The sequence below is a fragment of the Callorhinus ursinus genome, unplaced genomic scaffold, assembly GCF_003265705.2.
Source record: "Callorhinus ursinus isolate GAN/ISIS: 27379988/994484 unplaced genomic scaffold, GSC_fseal_2.0 scaffold58, whole genome shotgun sequence".
NCBI classification, from domain to species: Eukaryota; Metazoa; Chordata; class Mammalia; order Carnivora; family Otariidae; genus Callorhinus; species Callorhinus ursinus.
Window position 1 is genome coordinate 7,443,467 of NW_027397120.1, and position 24,122 is coordinate 7,467,588.

A 24,122-nucleotide genomic window follows, 5' to 3' on the forward strand; every position below is an offset into this window, starting at 1 on the left:
TGGGGTAGTATGAGGAGGGACCGAGGAGGGACGGAGGGACCGGCCGGGGCCTGAGCAAGTCCATCAGGTGCAGGGGCACGGAGGCTACACTCAATCAGGATAAATGCCAGCAGTGTGTTTTAATACGTGCTTGATTCAGAACGCACTGCTTGGAATTGCATATTTAAAAGGAAACTGCCATCCCCTTTTGAAGGTATGTGACATTTAAAAGATCTGTAGCAGAAGGTAGGTTTGACAGCTTCGAATTATATTTGAAAGAGTTTTTCTTTTAAGAAGGAAAATGATTGCTTCTATTTTAAATGTCATCACAAAGACATAAACACATTTAATCAAATTATATATTTAATTTATGTAGAATGTAATTTTTATTTCCGTGGAAGAGTTGCTGGTTATTTCTTCAGCAGCTTTGAAGCTGGGCAGTGTTGGGAGATTTGAAAACATTCAGCTTTTTGAGTAAGTGGCTATTTAAGGGTTTCTGGAAGCAGAAAAAAATAGCATTATTATTGAAATCCTTCTCAGCTGTATACTGTTATCTAATGGCACATTTTGGGGAGAGGGAGATATTTTTGTTACTGTCTCCGGGAGACATTAAGGATAAACTCCCGTTGAAAGAATCGAAAAAAGTGTAGCCCCGAAGACAATAAAGGCAGAAACAGACGCTCCTGTAATTTTTTCCTTGGGTTCTTTGAATCAGCGGGGAGTTACCGGCGAGCGTGAGGAGTGAGTATGCCGGCTCTCCTTAAAACGGAGGCAACGGGGGACAAACAGAATGCCACAAAAGACCTTTAGGTTGATACAGTGTGATTAAGTTTTGTCCTAGAAGGCTGCAAGAGCAGGAATGTCGCTGTGGGTCCAGGCAGACAGGTGGCTCCCCTGACCCCCATGATCTGCTGGGATGCCTCAGCTCCAGAACTTTCTTTGAGCGAGCTGGGTGTTGGAAGGTGGCCAGTCCAGCGTACAGCCGTGTGTATCAGCTGGGGACGGTCTTGGCCTGTTCCAGCCTGTTGCCGGTAGTTTCGATTTAGCCAGGCTGGGTCAGCGAGGCCTGGATTTAGTTCCCCGCCAGGGTGCCCACTCACCCAGCACAGACCAGCTCCAGGGGCTGATTTTTTTTCTCCCGTCCTTTCCAGGGCTGCTGGGCCAGGGAGGGTGCCCTCTGTCACATGTGACCTGGGGAGCCACGGGCATCCACAGCAGCTGGGAGAGAGAAACCAGTCAGTTGTGCCTGTTCCCAGGACAGAACTTACAGAGCAAGCATCTTTGCTGACTGCAGTGGAGAAGGAGAGGCAGGCTGGGCTCGTGGGCCCCAGGCAGTGTGAAAATCCTGTTCATAGGGTTGGCTCCTTGGGGGGCTCCTTCTTGTAAACACAGCAATCCACAAAAGAAAGGAGTTACCCTATCTATCTATGGTCAACATGAGCCCAGCTAAACAACAACAACAAAAAAAACCAGGACAAACTGGTTATTTTTGTAATTAAACTTATTTTGAAGTAATCCTCCAGTCCCGTGTACCTGTAATAATACCCTGTCTAGTCTCCCCCATTGGTAACATCTTGCAAAACAATAGTAACAGTTAACACAACTAGGAAATTGATACTGATGCATCCCCAGATAGCCTTCAGATTTCCCCAGCTTTCATGTGTTTGTTCCCGTGTGTTTACTTCTGTGCGGTGGTACCACAAAGTGTCGGTTCCAGCATGCCCTGCTGTGGTCAAGGGACAGAACAGTCCCACCACCCCAAGGATCTCCCCTGTCGTCCACTTACAGCCACACCCTCTTCAGGTAGCCAAGACCTGGCTTGCTCAGAGAATGTTCTAGCGTTGGCGTGTCCTGCCCTCCTCCCAGTCCCTCCCCCCGAGAACCATGAATCTTTTTTTTTCATCTAATTTTGTTACATAAGGATGTTACATATATGGAGTCAGAACGTGTGGCCTTTTGGGATTGAATTTTTTCACGGCGTGATTCCCGTTGAGATTCATTCAAGTTCTTTTGTGTATCCCTGGTTGGTTTTATTGATGAGGAATATTCCATCCCAAAGATTTCTGACCCAGTCTTAGACCAGAAGTGGGTAAGAAGAAACCCACTGTGGGGACCTGAGTGCTGAAGCGCCCTCACACCCCCCCCTCCACCCAGTTGCTTGATGTAAAGAGGAACTGGGCATCACCGGCCTCCCCTTTGCTCGCCCCCTGTCTCAGTGACTGGCTGTGCGGTGACACAGGAGTGGCTTCTGCCACGTTGGCTCAGCTAGTTTGAAACTAGCAGAAAGAGCTGCTTTCCCCTTGGGAGTTTTGTTTATCTGTGATGTGTGCTTTTGCATCGTGCTCGTTGACTGCAGGATGTGAAGACACCCAACTTGGGATAATGGATCATGGAATTTTAAGGTTTTGTTTCTTAGCAGTCACGCGGTGACAGTAGCAACACGTGGGGTGTAGACTTGATGCACAAAGGAGGGGAAGGCAGTATCCGTGGGGCTTTGGAAGTGATTTCACGACAACTAAATGCACACATGCTGGGAACCTAAGTTCAGAGGGACACATTTGAGCTGCCGTCCCTTCAGAAAGCACAGGTGCGGTGCGTTGTGCACATAGGTATGTGTGTATCTACACATTCATCTCGTAAGAGAGGACAGCCCTGGCCCTCGTGACCATCCGTGCTAAAAGCTTGTCTGTACTTTCAAAATTAATGAAACACACTGAGTAATTAGGTGTGTGTGGAAGAGAGTTCAGGATTCCCAGGGTTATTTACCTGATGTATATGAATTGATATGTAATATTTCCGTGCTACTTAGGGACTCCTCTGTTCCTTTTCCTAGATGAGACTGTTGGGTCCGACTTGATGCTGGTTGTAGGCAATGCTGCTTGATGAGGCACCTGCACCTCCCCACCTGGTGCTTGAGATGGGGGTCATGCAGCCAGGGAAGGGGCCCCTGGGTTGGGCTGGTATTTGGTTTTTCTCTCCTGGTCCTGGATGCCTCTGGGTTAGGAGTGTCTGGCATCTGTATTAGGGATCAGTGCCACTGGTTGGTCTGAGCCGGGGTCACAGGTGAAGAGGCTGTCCTGTCTGTTTCGGGGCTTTCATGTTCTGACGACGTGTTGGGGTGGGGAGTGGAAAGGACCAAGCCACACTTGATTTTGCCAAGTCTTCTGGGTCTCGGTTTTCCGTCGAGATCTCCCCTGACTCTGATTTATTCTTTTCTTTGATTTATTCTTTTTTTCTTTTCTATTTTCTTAAAGATTTTACTTATTTGACAGAGATGAAACGCAAGCAGGGGGAGTGGGAGAGGGAGAAGCAGACTCCCGGCCGAGCAGGGTGCCCAATGCAGGGCTCGATCCCAGGGCCCTGGGATCATGACCTGAGCCGAAGGCAGACGCTTAACGACTGAGCCACCCAGGCGCCCCTACTCTGATTTATTCTTAAAAATAAAGCTTGTTGCCACTAAAGGAAGTACATTCTGGACCCATACATTAATCCTCAGACCTTCGGTGCCTCGCTCGTGTTTGTATTTGCAGAGTTTCCCCAAGTGCTATTCTCTGTCAAATGCCCGACCTTGTAAATGGATTTTAAAAAGTAGGCTTTCCTCTGTTGCAGGTACCACAGCTGCTCCGTTTGATGGCAGTGATGTACTTCATTTTATACTTAAATCCTCTCTGAACCTTGAGGTTTAGGTTTGAATAAATTTGCTTTGAAATAAAAAGGGAACCCAATTTCCTGCAGGCTTTTTTTTTTTCTTTCTTTCTTTCCAGGACGCTGGATTCTTGAATTTACCCAGTTGTGTCAGTAAAGAAAGTATTTGTGAAATGCTAGGGTTTCCGGTGTGCCCTGAACCCAGCTCTGTGCACTTTACTTACCTGCACTATCGCAGGAATCCCCACAAACAAGGTGCTGACGGTCACCTCCTGGGCTCAGCGGAGGAAGGCATTCTGAGGATGACCAGCTTTTCCAGGACCATGCACAGCCTCCTTCCAAGGCTCTTAACTAGGGGTGGGTGTCCGAGTTCTCCAGCACAAAAATCGGATTGCGTCCCTGCTGGCATGGCGCTGACCAGCTAAACCAGTTACAAAACAGGCGCAGCCGTGATCAGCTTCTGTAGTGTATAAAGGGGTGGGGGTGAGGACGCGCTGTTGGGGAGAGAAGGGGTTTCCTGTCCGTGTGAATTCTGCCCAGCTTCACTGCCCTGCTCAATATTCCACATGGAGCCCACTGGTCGTGTTGGTATTGAAAGCTGATCACTCTTCATGTTAAGTCATTCTTCAGGGTTTGAGGGCTCAGCTCTCGTCTTCAAGTACTTCTCTGTGCTCATTCTTCTGCAGTCTGGTCCGTGCCTAAGAACTTGGCCGAGCCTGCTGAGAAGTCAGCCCTTTTCTCAGCCCTAGTGCCGTGTCTTTCTCCAGCGGCCCCGGGGATGTATGGGTGGCAAGCTCCCCATCTGAGCCCAGGGATCCCCCCCAGTGGATTCTCCCAGGTTGCTTGGCCACTGGAACTCAAACTTAGGTATCTGAATTACCAAGAGGGACACCCTGTTACAGATTGAATTTGCACAAGGATGTGGGAGACACCTTACTTGCTTCAAACTCACCTAGGTAGTTGCTGCCATGACCTGGGGACTCCCATTCCGTCCTCCCAGCTTCAGCGCCCTCCCCCCCCGCCCACAGCATCTTCACTGTGCATTTTCAGATTGTAGGACATGGAGAATATAGGGGAGTGTGAAGAAGATGAAATGATTTTCATGATCTTGAAAGACATTTAAAAAATCACCTTTAATCTTCGCATAGAGAAGTAACACTTTGGATGTGATTTCTGTCTCTTACATGTAAGTGTATATATGTAAAAAAATGAAAACCATTTAAAGAATATTTTAAAATTACGATTGGATTATTCTATGTATTTCGTATTTCTTTTTCCACTTAACCTGTAAGTATTTTTCCCATGTTAAGTATTTTTAAAAAATTTTTTAACTGCATAATCTGTTGATACAGGTGTTGTGACGCATGATATGTGGTACAGGGAGTACATATCTGTTGTGTCTCAGGAGAGAGTTATCTAGCTATTAAGGGGGCATCTTAGATGGTTTCTTACTTTTATGTAAGTACCGGTCCCTTCTCTGACCCCTACCTCTAGGGGTGGAATGGGGTGAAGGATGAAATCTAACTTTTCAGAAAAGGAGCCCTCCTGTTCCCACCAGAGTGTGTAGGGTTGTCTGTCTTGCTGGGGCTTCAACATTCTGCTTTCTCATCAGTGGATTTTATTTTAAAGACTGTCAGCCTGTAGGTTTGGTGTTATGGTGGTAATGAGCATCAGGAGACCCCTCTGCTTCCCGTCAGACCCTGTGCCCTTTGTCACTTGGGGTTTAGATGGGGTGCCTAGAGGAAAGGAGCTTAGATACCACCTCTTCTCTTTGGAGCCCGCCGCTCTACCAGGGAGAAAACCCAGGCCAGGGCCTGCTTTCCAGATGCCCCGCTGGGCTGGTGGTTCCACCAGCTGGGCTCTGTCCTCACTCCTGGCATGTTCCAGACCCCCCTACACAGAGGGGTGTGTACCTCGGCCTCCAGGTTTCCTTTTAAGTTACTATTTGGAACCATGAAAAGCCACCTACAGGTGTCTATGATTTTCGATGTGGGATTATCTGCGTTCCTCCCTTGCTGGAAACTGGGTCCTGGTACATTCAGCAGAGGCCTCCGTGGGCCAGGCTTCCTTGGGAGCCAGGCTGATTTGAAAGGGGTCCTGGCCCCCTGGCAGGGATTCCTTCCACTCCTCTGGTCTGTTCAGAGTTAAAGAGGCAGCTTCATGGCTTGTCTGACTTTTCATACAGGCTTCTATGAGCCGAGGGTCAATCGGCTCAGGCCAGCTGCCTTCCCTCCCCTGGCCAGCTGGGCAGTTTGGGGTGTGGGAACTCAGCTTGAATTCACAAAATGACATCATTGTATGTGGGGGGTTGATGCTTATGGATCTACTTATTTTCCCCCGAAAACCTTGGCCTGTGCCAGGCCTGATCAGCAGCACCCATTTATTGATTTGCTTTCCGTGGTCATTTTTACGGTTGTCTCCAAGCCCCCTACCCCCCCCCCCCCCCCCGCCCCCTTGGGTCTTTGTTTATTCCCCCGATGGAATAGTGGCTTAGGACGGAGCGTTTCTGCAGCACTAAGCGAGGGCTACGAGGCTTTGCTGTCCTGGTCACCTAACCTGTCTCAGATGTGCGGGCTCTGTAGCACACAGAAGTAAAAAGCTGAAAACAGAGCAGAGAAGGGGACAAATTAATTGACTACATCTGAGACAACACTGAGAAAATATCCTATTTTGTTTTCCTTAAAAACATGGCAGAGTTCCAAGACTCCCCTTAAGTTTTCCACTGGCGGTCCTAGTTGAAGACCAGAGTTCTAAAATCTTGGCTGTTGGTGCTTTACTTTCTTAAAACTTAAAACCAGCTGAACATATTTAATATTACAAAATTTCCATAAACATTCGCCACAAAGACTATGTATGTAAAGTTTCTGCCTGGAGGGCTTTTTTCTTATTGAAGTTGAAGCTCTTGGACATCGGGGGATTATAACGAAGTGTTGATTTGACCTTAAGTGTCTCGATGCCAACGTGGGCTGTATAGGGACCTGGAAAGAATTAGCTTGCAGGGTTGTTGGGTTTGTTTTTTTTTTTTTCTTCCCCTGAATAAAGGCTAATTGTTTCAAAGCTAATTAATATGGTTTATTTATTATGAGGCAATAGTAAGTGGAATTGAGTCCTGGGGAGGAATAACCTGGCTGCACTGGGGTGACAGCATCTCAGATCACACCGTGTTCACTCTGTCCTGTCTGACGTGTAGGGAACATTTTGCTCTCTGGTGGACATTGTCCTTTGCTTGCCTTTTCCCATGTAACAGCTAAACCAGAATTCTGTACCGCTCCATGCCGGATGGGCTGGGCCTTTCCGGGGTGAGTTAACAAAGTCTGGGCGGCTGAGGGGTGGGGGCACTGTTCTGGGCCACTGGGGCTTATGTATCTCGGTGTTGGCCTGGCATCCTGATTGCAGGGCAGATCCCACCTGTGGCCCAGCGTGCTCAGAAGCAGAAGGCTGCACCACCACCTCCCCCAATCCCTGCTGGCCCTTACTGCCCTGACCTTGCTCCCCAGCAGCTCCCCTGGTGCCATCTCAGTACCCTTGTGGGTTGCTTTGCCCCACACATCCTCAGAGGGACCCTGAAGAGTGAGGTCACAAGTGGTGGTGGACGATCTCACCCTCCCAGTGAGAGACCAGCCGAGGTGGCCAGGGCATGAAGCAGGGGCTGGTAACGAGGACTGGGTGTGGACCCAGGGAACCAAGTGCCCTGCCCTTGTCATTCTGGAACAGGGGCCCAGGGTGCTCGTGGAGTCCTGCAAAACACTCTTCGGGTGCTGTTGCATGTGGCCTCTGCGCTTGTGTCCGTCCACTTGGCTGGAAGGACTTGTGATCTAGGCAGGTCCATTTTATGCGGTGGGCATTTGGTTTTTCCCTGAACTTTTAGGTTCCACGTCTGCCTGAGGCTTTTCCCTGTCTGTTGCCTTTGACCTTGAGACGGTTAAGAGGACCCACTGTGGATATCAGGGAAAGCCCCTGGCACCCCTTTTCCATCCACCCTCACATCCCTCTTGCGATCCCATCACTAAGGGTCACTGCCCTCTCAGACTGATGCCCCCCAACAGTGACAAGGGCCCGGGTCTGCAGCAGGAAGGGAGAATAGACTGAAATGGGTCTTGCCTGGGTGTGGACCCACGGACCTTCATGTCACGGTGGGCTCCCTCGGGACCCCATCCAAGGCCCTTGAGAGGTGGGGTGAGACTTCTCTGGAGCTTTGGCTTGCGTTTTGTTTCTGTGGGCCCTTCTTTCAGCGGCCCCATGGGCCAGTCAGTCTTGCAGGCTGGTCTGCCCTGCCCTGAGGGGCAGACAGGCAGTGGGACCGGGGTGGGGGGGTACTCGCAGCTGAGGAGAGGTGAGCAGTTCCCGGAGTGGCGACCTGTCACATTAGCACAGCTCCATCGTCAGTGTCCTAACGTTGGGTGCCCTCCTGAGAGCACCGGGTGGCGGCATCTGTGCCAAGGGAACGTTGACAGGAGGGAAGGCTGGGGTTCTGGATGCTTCTTCACCCAGTCTCTTGTTGCTGAGCACAGCCTTGCCACAGGACTCACTGAGGTGAGGGCAGATGGGATGGGGGCATGTTGGTCTCAAAGACCCAGCTGGGACTATTGCATTCTTGTGCCAAATAGGAACCATTTATCTCGTGATGTGGGCAGGGGCGGGTTTGGTTTTTAGAAGATGCTAATGATGATGACCTTGTCCTGGAGCCAAGTGCCGAGTCCGATGATGACTAGCATTTTCTGAGTAGTTGCTGTACCCTGGCCCTGGACGGGACTTCCTTCTGTCTTTGAAGGGCCCTGTCCCCCCGTGAAGCAGGTGCAGTCTCCATCTCAGACAGGGCAGAGTCCTAGGGAGTGGGTTGGTCATCCTCACCCATGGAGCCTGGGATTCTCCTGTGTGCTGTCTTGCTAGTGCTCCGTGCTCTTCCTCTGGTCCCTTCCCAGTGGCCCTTTATTGCAGAAAATTCACGATTGCCTAAGGGATGATCTCGCGGGCTGCTTTCAGGTTTTCTGTTTAAGTGGTGAATGCCGATGGGGTTCCCTGGATCCGAGAGGAGGCTGTGGACGCTGTGAGCTGGTTCCAGATGAGGCTGGTGCTCTCCAGGAGCCTGGGCCACCTGCTCCGTCCACATCCGCCACTCGAGGGTCTTTTCCCTTCTAATAATCGCCCAGGTTGAGCTGTACTGTAGCTCACTGGCCAGCCTGGGGACGATGAGGCTGGGGAGGGGGAGGAGGAGCTCCACTTAGGACCAGCGGGTAAAGCGGCTCTCATCACTCATGGCAGGACAGTAGGACGGGCATTTTAAAGCCTAGATGACCCAAACGTGAGTCAGAGCAGAGAATCCAGGTGGGGCTCAGACAAGCCCCAAGTGGTAACAGTAGCCAATGCATCACAGCCGGAGATGCAAGAAGTAGCATGAGAAGAACTCACCCAGAGCAAGTGCGAGTCAGTGGGCTTTTTGTCTGTAAATGATGCCTGCCGCAGCTGGGAGGGTGGGAGAGCCCAGGCGGAGCCGCCCTGTACTCTCTCCTCACTGCAGTTTGGATGCCTGAGGGCCTTCGGTGTCATGCAGGACACAAGAGCCGTTGGGAAAGACGGTTGAAGTCCAGGCAGGACGGGTTCTCCTAGAATGAGCCAGGACAGAGCGCTTCAGCCCCCGCCTGACCTCTGTAGGCCTGACCTTGCTCCGGTCCTTCGCAGATTTCCCAGGTGCTCCTCTCATTCCATTTCAGAAAAGTAGTCTTACTATACCCCTAACAGTAACTTTCATCTGCCCGACTTCCTGTGAGAAGGAACTAGAAACCCAGGAGGAGAAGATCCTTCTAGGCAACGTGTCCTGAATTGTCTGTTTCCTGTGTGTAGAAAGCCCCAGGACATGGCCTGGCTGAGATTCCTTCAGCGTCTGGGTGCTGCATTCCTCGGGCGTGGGCTGAGGCCCCCGTGCACGCCCCTTGTTACCGCACAATATGGGCGGAACACATTTGCCAAGTGCTCTTTAATAGCTTCACCCAGGTTGATGGTACAGGCCAAAAATAGGAGCCTTTCTCCCTGGCCAGACACGGGAGCTGCCTGGCATTCACCCGCTGTGGCCGGGACACTCGGTGGGACAGCCCGCTCGGGCTCCTGAGGTTGCTTTTGTAGGAGCTGTGACGACTGTGATCAGCAAAGTCATATCCGTGTCTTGTTGCGCGCTCCTGGAAGTTCGTAAATCCTGGCGGGTGTGCACGGCCCTCCCGCACGGGGTGCCACCCCCAGGTATCTTCAGAAACAAGGGCTTGTGGATTTGTAGCCTTTCTCCCGCTCCAGTTTTTTGAAAGTACTTCTTCTTACTACCTTCAAGTAACAGTGGACACCGGCTATCCAGATTCCGGCAGTCTTCCAAGCCTTTTCGGTGTTCTTCATCGGCTACATAAGCCGTCCCTGTTGGCTTGGGCAGTCTGCAGGCTCTCCTGAATTTGTCACCTCCTCTGTGAAGCCTTCTAAATGGCCAAGTTGTCAGTTCCCTATTGAAAGAGTTTCGCTATGAGGCATTATCTCAAAGTAAGACTGTACCCACCAATGTGAACGCGTTAGTATATTTCTCTTTAAGCTTTGTTTAAATACAAGAAGTAACTTTACACACCCTGCTCAATTTCACTTCCCCAATAACTTTTCCTTCTCTCCCTCCTTTCCAAAAGGGACCTCTTCCTGTTATACAGTCAACCCTTGAACAACATGAGGTTTGGGGGTGCCAGCCCCTCAACAGTCAGAAATCCACATAGAACTTTGGACTCCCCCAAAACTTAACTACCAGTAACCGATGATTGACTAGAAGCCCTTAATCACAATCTATAAACAGTCGATTGACACGTTTTGTGTGTTGTTTGTATTATAGGCCATACTGAAGTAAAGCAAGCTAGAAAAAAAAATTGTTAAGAAAATCATCAGCAAAAAGACGTTTACAGGACTGTTCTCCATCAGAAAAAAAAAATCCACATATAAGTGGACCCGCACACTTCACCTTCGTGTCATCTGAGGGTCAGATGTACATATCATTTCCTTATGTTTTTGGAAATGCGTCGTTTACATATATATGTATCTATAAACATTCGAGTGTCTGTTGTGCAAAGCACTGGAAACAAAGAAAAAGGAAGCTTGTGACCTATTAGGGCGAGCAGTGCTAGACTAAGGAGAAAGATTCCATTATGCAGGTGGTTAAATATTTGATTTTCGACTGTGCTCCACACCTGGAGACATCTAGAGATGAATGTGATCGAGACATTTAACACTGAAGAGACTTGGAGTTGGTCAGGGTATGGAACAGCCTGGCAGCTGGAGCAGGAAGGTGATCTCAGTGAGATGGGTTTTGAAGGGTGAACAGGAGTTTGATAGGCAAGCTCTTGTCTCCTGAAAACTTCAGGATGGTTCCTAGATAGAGTTAAATGCTTAGTTACTAAACATGAAACTTAATTGTGTCGTTAGATGCTCAGCACTGCCGAGAGCCTGTGCCTGCTCTTCCGTCCCCAGCACTTAATAAATTAAGGCTGACATGTCTCTGTCCCCTCCCTCCCACCCCTCCTTAAATTGGAAAGTTGGGGGCATAAGATGGTGTGGGAGTGGAATTACTTTTTGACCTTTGGTATGATAACCCTGACTATAGAGGTCACCCTTCTTCTAAGTAGTTCTTCAGAACCATGCCTGCCTTTGACTCGGATCTAGCTGTGGTGTGGGAGCTGGCTGACGTCGGAGCACCCGGATGCTCTGCTTCATTACACTGAATAGAAAACACAAGTATGGCTTTCCTTTCCCTGACTTGCTGTGTAATTGGGCAGGTTATGCCACAGGATTGGATCCCAAGAGATGACGCCTTTGTTTTAAAGGAGGAGAAAGTGGGGCACCTGGGTGTTTCAGTCGGCTGAGTGTCAGACTCTTGCTCTCGGCTCAGGTCTTAATCTCAGGGTCGTGAATTCAGGCCCCTCATTGGACTCCACACTGGGAGTGCAGCCTACTTTAAAAAAAATTAAAGGAGGGAAAAGTATATTAGGAAACTTGCTCCCTAAGATTCGAATGGTTTGAAAAGTAGAGTGAAGGTAGGAAGCTGGTTTCCGTAATTTCATACCCTTTTAAAAATATTAACCCAACCATCTGAATCCTGATTGATTACAAGATGGGCCTGAGAATGGTCAGGGTTGGCTGCAACAGTTCATTTCCAGGACGTGCATACCTCTCCTTTCTCATGGGCCTTGAGAAATACTACCTTGAAACATGGACAGTCTGGTTGCATGACAACTGCAGTGGTGCAATCCTGTCTGTCATGGGAAAGTCCCCGAAAAGGCACTCGGACACGCTCACTCGCGTGCTTGCCTGTTCTGTCTGCCCCAGGGGTGCCTTCCCCACCTGCCCCTCTGACAACTGTGTCTGTATAGGAAGTGGTTCAAGTAGGTGATGACACCACAGTAGATTTCCTCTTCATTCCTTGTATAGTAAAATAAATGTGAGTGCTGTTTAATGCATCACCTCATTTCATATTGCATTTGCCAAGAAAGTGCAATTTTATTGAACATTAGGATTGAATTCTTAACTGAGTAATCAATTTCAGTAGTAAGTTAAAATGCCTTCTATTAATGGACAACTGCAACCGTTAATCAGAGTTACAGTGGATTAACAGTTGTCAGCATTTATGCTAATAGCACTTATAAACCATGGGCTTATGAATTGCACTTCATACTTCCATATTTCTCCAACAGTTGGTAATACTTTTTGCTTGAAGGTATTGATTGTGTTGTCCCTTTGCTCGCTACTCGGAGATGTAAAGAGATGTAAATGACATTTTCACGGTGATGACACAATATCACCTTCTGGTCTTGCACACTTGGCTTTGTGTCAGAATAGATGGAAAGGGTTCATTTGTTCTGGTGCTCTACTGTTTAATTTGATCTGGTGTGTGACTAAAGCAAGACAAATAGTATTTTTAATGAAACCATTTAATAACCTCTGGTAGCTTAGAATCGAAGGCATTGGAAAAATGCAATTAAGGAATGGCTAGATGTAAACAACAGAGGAAAAAAAAATCACTCCTTCAGCTCCACTGACCCAATTCATTGTACTTTCAGACTCTCATCGCCTTAAATGGTTTTGAACCAATGAAGCTGGATTCCCTTAAAAAGACGGACAGCCCATCGTGTGATCTATAGTTTGTGGACAGATTTATACTGGTGAGTTACTGTAAAATATCTCCAGGTAAAAGCTCAGGTTTTTTAAAACACCTCTGGAATGTGTTTTCAATTAGTTGATGACTATGGATTGCCAGCAGGCTCTGGATGTTTCATTGGGATGTCTAATAACAGGATTCTATTGATTGTCTTTCAATTAATTGCATCTGGTATTTTCATTTATCAAAAGCAAAATACATGTAATTAACTCTGAAGCAATATAGTTCAGTGTAAAGTGATTGTTTCTGCTCTCGCTGCTGCCACAGAGATAAGTCAATGGAAATTATACTACTAGGAGACTCAAGGCAGAATGGAAGTCGTGTTAGGACTTCTCAACGTATTAATTACAAAGAATAAAAATGAATTAGGGAAATAGTCTCATGCCACCCCAAAGATGCTCGAGTGAAAAGGTGGATGGACGTCTTTAGAAAGACAGCAGCTTGCTGATGGAGGCACATCTCTAATGAGCTTGGATTTTTTTAGAGCTACCAACCTCTAGGATGTCTTGAGTGTGAAGTGATTTTTTTTTCTGGTGGAGTTGATTGGGGATGTGCGTGTGCACAGAGGAGAGCATTCAATTTTGCCTGCACTCCCTCAGAGTGTGGCTGAGAAAATCCTCAATCAATGTAGTTCAATCCTTTACCCAGAGCAAGGTTTGGAGGTCCAGAAGTCTAGTCGCAACACGCCGCTTGCCATTCTTCACAAAACCTGCATCTTAACTCAACGTCTCAAAATGGCAACTTCTCAGAAGTGATTGATGTTTATCCTGCTGGAAAAAAATGTTTTCTCCTTGAGCTAACAGCATCATTTAAAAGCAAGACAAAGAGTGGGAGAGCAAATTTTCTCGGTGTCCTTTCTGTCAAACCCCTGGGAGTGTTGCCCAAAGTGTTGGATAGCATCTAGCCTCTGGTTTGGAGAGTAGGCAGGTGCACCCCTTCGGGCTTGGGCCCACCTTTCTCGGAGCTGGGCTCCGTTAGAGCCCTGCAGTGCAGTATTCCTCTGTGAGCACCAGTGGGCGGGAGCCTGAGCACAACCACGGCCTGAACCTAGCTAGCAGAGAGGCCTGTGGTCCAGGGAAGGGTCTCATTGTGTGTCCCCCCTCTCCCCATAGAGTAAGGTCAGTTGGAGATCCTGACCGAAAACTACCGGGACCTGGGCCTCTTCCAGGCATTTGGAGGTCTTCTTTCATGTGAATTCAGTAGTTGTGCTAGGACGGTCCCCAAGATCCCCTGCCTGTTTTTTAAGATTAAATTTGGTGTGGTAGTCCAGAAGCCTCTCCCGGGATGACCCGAGAGGGCTTGCCCAACCAAAGACCACAGCAGAGTGTGTAGTTGAGAGGATTGCTTACCAGAGGACACTCCATGTTCTTGGAACAATTCTAAGAATCTGAGCATTCGAGAGGGCAAGGGACTAGGAATATTGACCATTCTTTGGGGGAAAGGGGTGTATTTATTCGTAAGTCATGATGGCCACTCTCAGTCATAGACCTTCAGTTTTGCCTTTCAAGGCCAACATTCTTTTCTTTCATCCATTCTTCTAAAAGGAACTTTTCTTGAAGACCGTGTGCTGGAGTCTAATCCAGGATTCTCAGGCAGAGAGATGATGTTACAGAATCTCTGTGGGCCTGGGGCTGGTGGGGTGTTGGTTTCAGTACTGGGTGCTGGGGCCAGAGATGGTTCCAGGGGCTCATGGCAATGGTGATGGAAATCCAGTGGACTCCCTCCCACAGGCATCCAGTTCCGTGTCCAAACACTGGTGGTGCCTCATGTCAGGTCCTTCACTGAAAGGTGCTTGAGGCTCACCTGCTGGCCAGGGGAACAGCTCCATTGGATACCCAAAACTGGAAAGTAACACTTGGAACATTTTATAGACACCACAGGGTTGGAAAACTATTTCCTTTAAAGATAGGAATGTGGGAATTCATAGTAAAAGATGAAATGGGCTTTTTTTTTTTAATATATATCAAAAATGGTTGAGTAACAGCATTTTCATTTGACTCAACCTGATAATTGAACCACTGCAGGCTCCTGTTTATCAGTGGTTTTGATCTCAGTGAGAAGAGCATTCACGTTGCATAAATGCATCTGTATCAGAATGTGGTTGCAGCACGGCTCCTGATAACAGATTTTTCCTGAGAACCAAGTGTGCTCAGACATTGGCCTGATACACTTGTTCCCACTTCTGTGTTTGGGGCATAATTTGGGGAAACAGTTTTTGATAGCACCTTGGAGGTGCTCAAGGCATTTGGGACCACGCTGGGGTCCACCATAGTTGGAACGTGGCCATTGTGCTGGGGGGATGCACTGTCTACAACCAAACCATTTGCCCGGTGCCCCCCCCCACACATACCCCGTGCCCAGCATCCTGCTGGGAGTTTACCTTTGCCCTGACCACCCTCACAAGTACAGGGTGGATGGAGTTTCCCGCATATCCCTAGAGGCATGTGTTGGCTCTTGGAGCTCTTGTCTGTGGCTCATCACTGTGCCCAGTAGGTTGTACCCCGTTTTTGGCAGCCACCCAGTCAGCCCCGCCTGTGGTCCATATACAGCAGCATAAGGGGTATCTGGCATTCCAGCCTGAGGAAGGACCACGTGTTGATTTCAACCCAGTAACTCACCTGCTGAGGTCTCTGGTCTAGACAAATCTCGTTTAATGTGGGCAGAGGAGAAGGAAGTAGATGTTTTGCACAAAACTCACAAAAAGCCGCAGCCTCAGAATGGCAAACCTCCGAAGCTCCAGAACCATTTATATAGCCTTTCTGACCTTCGTATTTTTGAGGACGTCCTCATTTAAGGGCGTTGTGTGCCTGGTATTCTAGACTTCATTATTTTGGTTTATAGCCTTTTAAAAATAAATTTAACATGAAACATTTCAGTTTTCTTCCTGCGGAGAGGCTCATTTTGTCATCATGAATGAATCATGACATGCGAAGTTTACATCTTGGTGTTTTTTTGTAGTTTTGCTCTTCGTTCTGTGTGTTGTTACTTGTTAAAATGAAAACCCCAAATGCCCTCTGGTTTGCTGATTTCTCCTGGAACCAGAACTCATTCTCCATCAGTTCAGACGGGTCGTTGTTGTTCTGGAACTGTTTTGTTACTGAGCATTAACACTTGCCCCAGCCCCCAGTTACCTTGTGATCGCAGCAGAAGTGGTAGGGAGGAAGAGGTGCTTTCTTGTTAAATGTCTACAAATACACGGAAATGCAAATCAGAGTTCTCAGCCTTTATTCCGTAAAATGATGGCAGGGTAGCCATGGCTGTGGTTTGGCAAGGATGTGGCAGCGAATCCAGCTGCTTGGACCCAGAGAAGTTTGTGCACTGTGCTGTTCTGACAGATCGTAATAATGATGTGCAAGCTCAGTCCACTTCACAAGCCCCCCAGAAATGGTGGCAAGCGGGGGACGCCAGGGCACCGATGACGGCTGTGCCTGGTGGGTGGGGAGAGCCTCACCCGGGCCTGCCATGGGCACCAGGCTGAGCCAGCCATCTGCAGTGTGGCTTGAGTGGACCAGCAGGGTTCCATGAAGCCCTCTGCCTGGTCGTTGGGGCCTCTGCCCTGTTTCTGCCAAGACTGATTCTTTCCCGAAAAAACAGAAGGGAAGTATTGTCCTGCTCTAGAAACCAATGGCTACACCATGGGGTGGGTGTGTTGGTCCTGGCACCGTGGCCTCCAGGGTCCTCCTGTGCTCTGGGCCTGCACGAGGGATGTGGGATCCTGCTCTAGATTTTCGGCGAGGCAAGACTGCCAACCTCAGAAACAGCAAACCAGAGGAAGATTCACAGGGCCCTCTATCTGTAGGGGAACTCTCTGGATGAGAAACAGCTAGGAGGCTGAGATGGGGGCTGCGGGATGCTGGTGGGGCTTCAGTCAGCTCTGCGGAGAGGGGAGGAGGGCCCCAGCTGGGCTCTGGGTGCTTGGGTCTTGTTTGGATTTTATTTCCTGAGCCGCAGATCCAAGCTCACATGGGAGCCATTCTCTGGGAGGTGTTGATTCAGCCCGTGTTCCTTCCTCCCGAGAATCTCAAAATCCTACCTCGGCCTCTGCATAGAAGCGCAGAGATCATCCAGCCTAGCCCCCTTGTTTCTGTTCTCAAGAGTTCCTCCTTGTCCACACCACACCACACAGGTCCAGCCTCCCGACTCGTCCTGGTGGGTTTGTTTCCTGCTGTGGATCTTCTTGCCCACCTCCCACTCCTCGAGACTGCTGGTTCTAATCACAGCCGTTAACCAGCCAAGGGGACTCGGAACGAAACAGAGGGTCTTAATTTTCACTCTGTCATCCGTGTGTCCGGAATAAGCAAGCCTGTCAGTACTTCCTGGGGTTCCTGGCCAGGGTGGGTCTCTGCCGAATTGCACTGCGGTTGGAGGGCCCGGCTGGGGAGTGATGGCTCCCTGCATCCCTCTCCCCTGGTGGGGCAGGAGTTGCAACCCTGTCATGCTGGGAAACGTGGATGTGTGGCCCACCTCCCTTTCCGAGAAAAGCGAGGATCTCTTTGCTGGCACGCGGGACCTGTGAGAGAATAGAGCTGGAGACACTGTGTAGCCCAAACTCCGGCTCCCCCTGTGGAAACACTACAACACGGTGACTGGCTGTGCCAGCATCATCACAGGGCCCCTTTGTAGTGAGTGGTGACTCCTGGGGGCCGCGGCTCTCTGGTGTGCTCCTGTTCTCAGGTGTGCAGTGAGTCTGTCCCTTCCCTCACACTTGGTCCATGTGAAGTGGGGGCTGACCTCGGGCGGCTGCTCGCCCCCGAGGGTGTGGCCATGGAGCCCAGAGAAAGCTCCTGGGAGGCTGGCTGTGATGGATGCCCAAACACGCCCCAGAAAGAGGCTGTCCTACCCCTGGTCCCCCCAGTGAACTGGGGACCAGCAGCCCACGTTCTGGGACAACCAGAGGCAACTGTCAGTGGACAGATTCTTGTGCTTTCCCCGAGGCTTGAGGCATGGGTGTTAGGGGGGATGGGGAGGAGCGGAGGGAGGATGGCCTACAGGGTTAGGGCTCTGCTGGTGGAAGGAAATGGTACTTTGTTTACAGTAAGTTTCATAATAAGGATTATGTATGTTGATGTGTGAGTGGGTGAGGAAGTGAACTTTCTCATAGGAAAACGGGATCTCTAATCAGATGTTCCGGGGGTGATTCACAGGAGAGGAAAAGGTGGTTTTTCTCCTGTATTTTTGCATAGGGCTTGTGTGTTGCCACTGTTACTATGTCTTCTAGGATGCATTAGACCAGTAACTTTTTTGAACCTGGTCTGGGTTGTAATTCCTATTGTGCCCCCATCGAGGTATTCATGGAGGGACACACGCCACCTCTCCAGGTTCAAGTGTGTTCAGAACACATTTGCTCGATTGATCCATCCATCGATCGATCAATTGATTCCTTTAATTTTGGCAAACTCGGCCACTCCCACCTGGCCACATGCTGTTAAAAATAGTCTTCTTGGTTAACCAAGTGCATTTGCAATTCATTTTCTCCACGTAGCAATTAAGATAATTTCCCCTAGACTTGTACCAGTTAAGGATAAATAGGAGGTTTTAAAAGAAGATGCAGTATAATTCCTTGGTTTTTGCATGGGGGCACGTGAGTAATACCCGAGGATATGCACCACGAGTGGACTCCTGTGCAGGGGGGGTGAAAGCGCTTCCTGGACTTTATCCTCAGAAGCAGCCCGACCAGTGACATTTATACATATTTCATTATGTGGGTTCTTTAGGCACGGGGAGCCAACAAATCAATTTCTCAGCAGTGAACTGTTGAAAAGAACCGGCACCAGCCTGTGGGGTAATTTGGAGATGGGTGTTAAAATTAATTATATATGGCAAAAAGATAGAACATTGGGAGGAAAAAGCGTGCGGGGGTAAAAACACGCACCGTGCGTGAGGAGCAGTTCTGAGCATCTGAGCCCGGTGTTTGACTTCCATTTCTTCGTAAATGCACACTGAGAACAGTGGGAACAGAGGACCCCAATCTCCCAATCCCCATCTTTCTCCAGGCAGACAGGATCGGGTGTCCCCACGCCAGCTCCTAATGGGATCTGTTTGGGGTGGGCCTTGATTTAGCGGACTGTGTCGTGCTGCCTTTTCATAGGGGAGATTTGCAGAAAATGAGTCTCGGTGGTAAAGCGATCTGGTTCCTGTGCCTGTAACCCAACCCCTTTTCTGTGGTCGCCTTCCCTCTTCCGGTTCAGCTATACATTGTTTAACTCAAAGGAAACCTTGGTTGGCCTGGACAGGGTGTAACCTGCAACTCCTTGAAAAATTCAGCTGGAGCAGGGCTATCAGTTTCCATCGGGCGCGGGGTGAGTCCGTTCAGATGGCTGGCTGGTGCTTTTGCTCCCTCTTCCCGGGGCAGCTTGGGACGAGGGCGTGGCAGGTCAGGTTCGCTGGCATGCCCCTCGGGTCCCGCCAGTCGGGGCAGCCTCTGCGGACTGAAAACTCACGGCTGCTACCACATTTCGGGAGCTCAGGACCAGGAGGTCTAGACTCCATCAAGCTGCCCTTGGCCTCTTGGCCTCCTCTGCATCTTTAATATGATCATCTACTGGGACTGGCTTTGCTGGGTCCTCACTGGCTTCCCTGAGTACAGGAGGTAGCCTGGGATGGGCTGTGAGCCCTTTTAGTCCTTGTTAGCTCAGATTCTCCCCAGAAGTTTAGTCTCTCATGATGCCATGCCTTCAGACTCTACCAGGTGAAATTGGATAATAAAGGTTAACAAACAGTGCTCTGATTACATGGAACCTTCCAGAGCAATAACTGCAAGCTTCCTGAGGTAGAAGCCATGCCCACGGCTCCCATCATCTTCATTTTTCTGTACATGGTCCACATGTTCTGGATTCCACAGGAATGTTTCTTGAATGAGTGGATCCCAGGCTGTGGTGGGGCCGGGGAGGGGTGGAATGGCTGGGCCCATGTGGGAGAGCCTGTCCCAGCATCTGTCTGGAAGGCAGGGTTGGTTCTGCATTAGCTTGGGAGTGTTTTCTGCAGACAGAAGGCAAACCAGCATGACACACTACCTGCCTAGGGGGAGGTATATGTGTTCCGGAGTTTTCGGAGGCGGGGTGGGGAGTTTGAACTCAGTGTGGCTCGTGGTAGCCTCGTGGGCATGGGGGCTTCCTGGATCCAGCTGCGGTGACCACATCTGAGCAGGGACTATGAGGACCTCAAGAAGGCCCAACTGGCTCCCAGAGCCTCGTGCCTGCAGGCCCCTTAGGACTGGAGGACAGATGGCCTGCGTATCACATTCCTTCATGCACCCAGCATGGTGGCCGCCTGCTTTGCCTGCCTTTGGAGATTTGGAAGCCGGCATTTCCTGCATGTGGAACTGACAAGCCCTGGCCCCACATTGTTGAAAACCTTAAAGAGTCCTGGCTTTTCATAATTTAGTCGAAACTCCCTGCTACTTCCTAATTACAGCAGAAGATGACCTCTAAACCGCGAGGTAGGGTTGCAACTTCCTCTAGGAAGGAGGATTCATATTGATTTGTACTCTGATCTCCCACGGGCTTAAGTGGCCGCACCGCAGAGGCCTGTTTAAGTCCGGAAAGCCTTCTGCCTGTGTGTTTAAACAGAGCAGATTGATGCAGCGTTCGCCTTGGCTGGGAAGCAACCCAGCTCTTTAGCATGGAATTGCATCCTAGCAGCCGCTCCCTCCAGCAGCCCGATGGCTTTGGCACATCTTCCTCATGTTTGCACGGGAAAGGTAAAGAAAGAGTCCAGTTGCAGAGGCAAAGACTTGGCCAAGGCCCTGGTGATGGGTGGGGGGAAGGATCCTGAGGGCGGGCCCAGGAAATTCCTTCAGGGCAACCTGGGCCACCCTTGATGGCGTTGACCTTGGGCAGGTAGGAGCTTTCTGTGCTTAGTGCCTCAGGCTCCCCCTCTGTCGAATGGGGGTGAATAGTAGTGCTTATTCTCAAGAGTTGGGGTGTCCAGTGAAACTCTCATTGAGGAGGGCTTAGCCACGTACCTGGCCCATGGTAGGGGCTTCTGAGGGATGACTGCTGCTATCCTCTCCATCATTAGCAGCTTCAGTAAAGAGCTAGCCATGCCCTCGGCTTGGGGTCAGCCCTGGTGACCTGCCCACGGCTGGAGAGCACACACCTGCGGTCAGGGTTACGTGAACGTTTAGATGAAAAGTGGCTAGAACGCTAGACTTCTTGCTCACGACAGTTCTGTCGTGGTTTCCTCCTGGGACTTTGGAAGTGAGGCATACCCCCTGCTGCACCCCCCTCCCCCCCCACCGTCAACCTCGCAGTGACCTTTCTTCATCAAGGAACAAAGGGTGTGGGGTTCTCCGAAGTCTTTCTCATATATGCCTGTTGGATTTGAGTTCTTATTTTTGTGAGGGTGAGCCAATCTGAGCCGAGTAAGGGAGGGGAGGTGTTGGAGTCAAGGTTCTGTGCCCCGATGTGATCAGCAACCTGGAGACCCATTTAGCAATGTGGTCTTTCACTGGGAGCGGGTCGTCCCTCTTCTGTCAGTGGCCCGAGGTCTCTGCGATTTGCCTGCATGACCGAGCATGAAGCGTGAGGCCAGCAGTGGTGGGTCAGCCGTGGAGAGGGCCAGCACCCAGAACTGTGCGGGGAGAGGCCTGTGAGCGGGGCCACTTCGCGCTAAAGGCTGTTCAATCGATTCAGGTCACCAGGTTTGGACTCCTGCGTTTTATGGCAAAGTCTGAAAATGCAGATTTGTAGCAACCAATGTTAATGAATTCAGACTGTTTGAATTTCACACTGAATAATGGCTGGAATTATCAGAGCCAGGGGCTTATGAGATCCTTGGATTGTTGTAATCTTTTCTCAAGATTCAGTTGATAGCATGATGTAATATCACATTACTTTTATTAACAGTCCTGGTCATAAAAGAAACACACCTATTAGGATAGGAGAATCGAGTAAAAATAGTGGTAATAAGAAGACAATTTGGAATATGTAATATATTCAGTAAATTTCAAAATGCTGCATCTCATTTGAAATGCAGTGTTGTGCCCATAGATATTGAACGCAATACCTCTGTACCCTAGGGCTTCCTCTTTTCTACATTAAAAATATTCTATTTAAATGCAGATTTTGATTTGCAATCTAGGAAGAAAATTCAGGAAGTATGGGAAGAAGGACAACTCTGCATCTATTATCAACTTTGGTTCCATGGTATTCTTGCTCTTACTCTGCCTGTGCATTTCTCCCTCCTCCACTCCTGCCCCAGAAGGTAGTTTCTGAAGTCACAAGTAAGGAAGAGGCACAGAGTTTCAGAGGGTGATCGTGTTGTTACACTTCGGTCTGTCTTAGAATCTACCACCTATATCCTCCCCGGCCAAGTTGAAGAAACACAGAGGCCCCCAGACTTCTTCACGGGGTCAGGAGCCTGGGAAGTTCTCCCTCTAAACTGAGCTAATTGCCACAGGAGGGGAGGAACACTTGTCCTAGGAGTCTGTTAATACTTAGCCATGTTTGTAGCATTGAAGCTGTTTTCATTTCAGAATCTATGGCTGCTATTTGTGTGTGTGTGTGTGTGTGTGCGCACGCGCGCGTGCAAGTGTATTTATTTCTCTTGCTTTTTCACATAGATTCTGAGTACCTTCCCTGGAAAACCCGCAAGACAGCCCTATTGCTGGATGCAAATGTCGGGAAGATGTTAGGGCTGCCATTCTCAGCACAGAAGTGACTTGTTTGATGTCGAGCTTCAGTTACCAAAGAAATGGATTTATAGCTTTGGACATTCTACTCTTAGAATTAATTAGGTGGCTAATCATTATAAACACCATTTACTTTTCCTGTTGTCTGCGTTTAATAGAGCATCTTCTGCTATATGCACTTGTCAGTTTCAAACTGAGTGTTGCGTTTGGGCTTTTATGATCTGCCAAGGAAAAATGAAAGTAAATTCTTTATAATATGCTAATTGATCTATTTGGGAATTTTTAGATATAGACAACATCTGTGCTTGCCAGTAACACAGTTAACAGCTTCCGTTCCTCAACATAGGAGAAGGGGTTCACAGTCTGTATGTGACCTTGCTGAGACATACTGTGTCTTCCCCAGGGCCTTGGTGGTGTAGAATTTGGTGGGGGGGGGGGCTTTTCCAGGTTCCTTGGAACTAGGCCTGAGCCCCTGTAGAATCCTCTCTCGAGGGTGCCTCTGGCCAGAGTGTGCTGGTATTGGTTCTGGGAAGAATCCAGGATGGCTGGCCCCAGTCTCAGGCCCCCATAACCCACGTCCAGCCTAGACCAGACTGGCTAGTGATGGGTTCAGAGCAAGTGACCTTGGGCCTGGGAAGTCCTCAGAACCCTCTGCCCTCCTAGGTGATGCTGCCTTCCCTGGTTTTGCTTCCCCTCCGGTTTTGGTAACACAAGAGCCCCCCCCCCCCTTTTTTTTTTTTAAATAAAAACTTGTTGGTAGTTTGGGGATCCGGGGAGTCCCAACTTTCCCAATGGGAGAGTGAGAAGCTGCACCCCGCAGGAGGAGGAGGAGATGCTTCTGGTTGAGTTGGGGGAGGCAGGTTTCTTCAGTGAGCCCGAGTGTTGGGGCTTTATGTTGCCACTTTGCCTTGGTATGGAAAGCAGAGTTGAAAGTGACTTTATTTGGAGCGTCAGGGAGGCCCGGCAGCAATGACAAGTGAGAAGGAAGCCCGACGCGCTGAGTGTTCTGTGCATGCCTGTCACTCCCAAGCACCCAGCCTCGTCTGGTCCCGTGTATGTGGCTGGTCCTGTGAGGGTTGCAGGGGGAGCTATCCTTATTTATTCTTAAGATTTTAATAGATAATGGAGGTTAATTGACTTCTCTTGGGACTTGGAGGAGCAGATGTGGGATTTGAACCCGGGTCCAGGATTGATCTGCACACCTAGCATGTTCCACACCGCACCCCCAACCCTGACAGCTCAGACATTGGGTATAAAAAGGTTTAATATTGGGTGTTCCTGATCAGCTGTTGATTTGATAGCCATTCTGTAATCTTTATATACCCCCAGGTTTGTGTACAAACAAACCATCTTCTAAGACGGGGCATCCCACTGGGCTAAGTGCTCACAGTCAGGTGAGCTTGTTGAGTGTCGTGTCTGTGGGGTTTAGTGCTCCTTAAGCCCACCTGCAGGGTTGGCTCCAGACAAGAACAAGTCCGTCGCACATGGCAGTAGCTAGGCCTCCAGGCTGGACCGGCGCTGGCAGGGCGGCTCAAACCTCAGAGTCTGTCTGTGTCTCTGTTCAGCAGAAGCAGACCCCCAGCTGTCTCACCGGCACTGGGAAGATGCAGCTGGGGTGTGGGCCACGTCAGGGGAGGGCCCGAACGGGAGGCTCTTCCAGCCCCACTCACTCCCCAGCTTTCCTACGAGCTGTTAAAC

General features: G+C 49.5%; 1 protein-coding gene across 5 annotated transcripts in view; it reads left to right on the top strand.

Annotated features, from left to right (window-relative positions):
* The window catches only part of CTBP2 (C-terminal binding protein 2), a 156,253-nt gene that overhangs the window by 36,426 nt on the left and 95,705 nt on the right, over positions 1 to 24,122 (top strand). For 4 of the 5 annotated variants that reach the window (XM_025880090.2, XM_073884714.1, XM_025880091.2 and 1 more), the window contains one exon: positions 12,696 to 12,797. The exons of the other annotated variant lie outside the window; for it this stretch is intronic. The gene's annotated coding sequence lies outside the window, so the exon portion shown is untranslated. The remainder of the gene's footprint in view (positions 1 to 12,695; positions 12,798 to 24,122) is intronic. 5 annotated transcript variants of the gene reach the window in all.